The sequence below is a fragment of the Pinus tabuliformis genome, chromosome 4_2, assembly GCF_031772625.1.
Source record: "Pinus tabuliformis cultivar Carrire ecotype Pingquan chromosome 4_2, CPIR1, whole genome shotgun sequence".
NCBI lineage: Eukaryota > Viridiplantae > Streptophyta > Pinopsida > Pinales > Pinaceae > Pinus > Pinus tabuliformis.
This window is the reverse complement of record NC_142304.1, coordinates 1,059,329,140-1,059,333,518: the sequence shown is the minus strand read 5'-3', so window position 1 is coordinate 1,059,333,518 and position 4,379 is coordinate 1,059,329,140.

The window sequence follows — 4,379 nt, the reverse complement described above, 5'->3', positions numbered from 1 at the left end:
GATGCCCATCTAGAGGGCAAAGGGAAAGGGGAAGAGCCTCCTCCATCATCTCCTCCACTATCACCTCCTTCTAGCCCTGAAAAGAAAAAGAAGAAAACATCTTTGATTAAATTAGATGTAAAGTTTGATTTTCCAATTTATGATGGAGAATTAAATGCAGAAAAGCTAGATAACTGGATTAGACAGATTGATGTATATTACATGGTGCAGAACATTGATTCAGAAAGGAGAAAGATTCAGCTGGCTAGCCTTCGCCTTGGAGGAACTGCACTAGTGTGGTGGGAAGGCAGGACACAAGCTGATTTGAAGAAGCATGGTAAAATTCTTTCTACCTGGAATGAATTTGTTTCTTCCATTAAAAAACAGTTCTATCCTCTAGCTTATATGCAACAAGCAATGATGAGTTGGCAAACTCTTCGCCAATTAAAGGGCCAAAGTGTACAAAGCTATACCTAGGAATTTAGAAAAAGAGCTTTAACTCTTGGCATTTCTCTAGACTCACCTGAAACTTTGTTGAAGTATATAGGTGGTCTACATAGCTATTTGAAGCACACCATTCTCATGTTTAACCCCACTAGCCTAGATGATGTATCAGTTCAGGCTACACATCTAGAGGCTAGAGGCAAGAATGTGAACCCAGAGATTGGGGGATCATCAAAACCCTCTGCAAGCAAGAACAAGGAAAAGAAGAAGCTAAAATGGAAGGAGAGGAAGGAAAATGCTATACAGAAAGACAAACCTTCATGCACTCATTATAAGAAGGATGGACACGATGTTGAACACTGCTAGTCTTTACATCCGGAGCTGAAACCTAAGAAGTTCGGTGGTAAGAAGAAGAAGACTGCTGCTGCTATTCAGAAAGACTTGGGGTTAGACTCGGGTGATGAAATAATAGTCACAACCACATGTATAAAAGGTAAAATTTTTGAAGCAACTACAAGTAATTCTACACAATCTATTGATAATGAAGATAATGAGAGGAAAAGGCATGGGATTTTTCATATTAGAGTTATTTCCAAGCACCAAAAGATTGATACTTTATTTGATAGTGGATCACAAGTAAACTTGATTTCTGAAACAATTGTAAAGAAGTTGGGCTTACTAACAACACCTCACAAGAAGCCATATCCATTAGGTTGGATATGTGATAAAGCAAAGCTACAAGTGACTAGACAATGTAAGCTTAGGTTTGCTATTGGGTCAAAATTTGTAGATGAGGTTGAGTTAGATATATTTCCCTTGGATATATGTGGTATTGTTTTAGGAAGTCCTTACTTGTATGATAGAAAAGCCATATTATATAGAGCTGAAAATAAGTATCAACTCACTAAAGATGGAATAGAATATATTGTAAGAGCTCATAAACTCAAAAATAACTATTCTCTCATAAACTCAGGGCAGATGAAAAGAATTGTAAATTCCTGTAAGCAATTTTTATTGATGGTTGTAAAGGAAAAGAACCCTAATAAAACCAATGTATTTAAAGGCTGTGATGCTAAAAAGAAAGCTAATTTAGTTAAATTTGTTTCAGAATATGATATCCTATTTCAAGAACCTAAAGGTCTGCCACCCAAAAGGGAAATAGTACATGATATTCATTTGCAGCAAGATGCTCCATTGCCTAACATCGAAATGTACAGGTTATCCACTTTAGAGAATGCATAGATCAAGAAGCAGGTACAGGAGCTGCTCGATAAAGGGTTCATAAGACTAAGCACATCACCATGTGGATCTCCAATCATGTTGGTGAGAAAGAAAGATGGTTCGTGGAGGATGTGCATTGATTACAGAGCACTGAATAAAATAACGATCAAGAATCGTTATCCTCTTCCTCGCATTGATGATCTATTAGATCAGCTGAAAGAAGCAATTTACTTTTCCAAGTTGGACTTGCGTAGTGGCTATCATCGGGTCAGAGTAGCAGAACAAGATGCATAGAAGACTACTTTCAAAACAAAGCAAGGGCTGTATGAATGGTTGGTTATGCCTTTTGGCTTAACTAATGCTCCTGCCACTTTCATGAGAGTTATGAATGATGTACTAAGACCTTTTATTGATGATTTTGTAATTGTATATTTAGATGACATTCTTGTTTTTAGTAAAACATGGGAAGAACATTTGAAGCATGTAAAGCAGACTTTAGATGTTTTGAAAAGAGAAAATATCTATGTGAAGTTGTCAAAATGTGAATTCGGCAAAACATCTTTAAATTATTTGGGTCATATTGTAGGGGGTGGTGAATTGAAGATAGATCCCTCTAAGGTTGAAATCATTGTGAACTGGCCGAAACCCAAATCTGCTACAGAAGTTAGGAGTTTCCTAGGAGTAACACAATATTGGAGAAAGTTTATTGCTAACTTTTCCTTGATTGCAGCTCCCTTACATGCTTTAACAGGATTGAACAAGGTGTTTCAGTGGGGAGGCAAACAACAGAAAGCCTTCGACACCTTAAAAGAAAAAATTAGTACAACACCAATACTAGCATTGCCAGATCTTCAACGACCATTTGAGATTGAAACAAATGCCAGTGACTATGCCATGGGAGCAGTGTTGATGCAACACGGTAAACCCATATGCTATCATTCTGAGACATTTAATTCTGCAGTAGTTAATTATCCCACATATGATAAAGAATTGTATGCATTAGTATAGAGTGTGAAAAAGTGGAAACATTACCTAATGGGCAAGGAAACAATTATACATACAGATCATCAACCACTTCAATATTTTCACTCACAAACTAAATTGCAGCAATCAAGACATTATAGGTGGATGGGTTTTCTATATCAATTTCATCTTGTCATCAGATATAAGAAGGGCATACACAATAAGGTTGAAGATATGTTATCCAGACCAATTATAAATGCATCTACTATACTTAAGCATAACTCAGTAATGCATGAAATCTACATTGAACAATATGCTCAAGATGTGGATTTTAAAGATGTATATGCAACTTTAAGTCATGGCAAACAAGTAGAAGAATTGGATTATTATGTTAAGGACCAACTCTTGTATCATTTGGGAAAGTTATGCATTCCACAAACTGAAAGAGTTAACATAATCCGAGAAGCACATAATTCTTTTATATCAGGTCATTTTGGTGTAAGTAAAACAGTTGCACAGCTGCAAGGGTTCTGTTATTGGCCAAGAATGCATGAAACAATTTCTAGATATATTAAAGGGTGTACCATGTGTGCTAGAAGCAAGCCCAGTAATAGAAAATTAGGCTTGTACACCCCACTTCCAGTTCCTTCTTGTCCTTGGGAAAGTGTTTCCATGGACTTTGTTGGGGGATTGCCAAAATCTAGAAAAGGTCATGATTATTTATATGTTATTGTGGACAGGTTAAACAAAATGTGTATATTAATACCTTGTAACAAGCATATTACAACTGAACAAACAATGAATTTGTTCTTTCAGCATGTCTGGGTTCATTTTGGGTTACCCACTTCCATTGTATCTGATCGAGATTCCCGCTTTGTTGGAAAGTTTTGGTCAAGTCTGTGGGAATTGATGGACACCAAATTGAAGAAGAGCATAGCATTTCATCCACAAACAGATGGCCAAACAGAGGTGGTCAACAGGACAGTGATCCAGTTGCTTAGGGGCTATTGCAGCAAGCATCCCAATCTTTGGGATGAACATTTTTTTTATGTGCAACATGCTTACAACCATGCCAAGCATTCTTCTACTCAGAGATCTCCTTTTGAGACTAGTTTTGGTTTTACACCAAAGTATCCCTTGGATTTTGTCTTTAGTAAGGACATAGCAGTTGATGGACACAGTGATGTGGACAAAGCAACCAAGTTCATTGAAAAGATCCAAGAAATTCACCAGGCAGTACAGGAACAACTGGAAAGAAGCCAGGCCAAGTATAAGGCAAGGCATGGCAAGCATCGAATTGAGCATAGCTTCCAAATTGGTGATCAAGTCTGGCTGTACATCAACAAAGATAGAATGCAAGGTAAAGGTAAGAAGTTGAAGCCAATAAGGTATGGGCCTTTCAAGATACTTGAGAAAATTGGTGAAAACGATTTTCACCTTGATTTTCCAGCTTATATGCATATCTATTCAGTCATTAATGTAGAGAACTTGAGACTATATGAACCTTCATTGATTGAAGATCCTGAAGAGCAAAGTTAGTTTCCTTCTATTGATGATCTGTTGCCTGAATATCTCAATGAGTTGCAGGAAGACACAGTTCTGGATAGGAAGGTGAGAACTACGCATAGAGGGGATGTTGAGTACCTGAGAATTGGACTCAAAGGTTCAAACCCAAGCAGTGCAAGATGGATAGAGATTGGACAAGTGAGGAAGTTGTATCCTCACTTGATTGATGCTTAAAAACCAACTTTTGGTAGTCCAAAAGCTTTTTC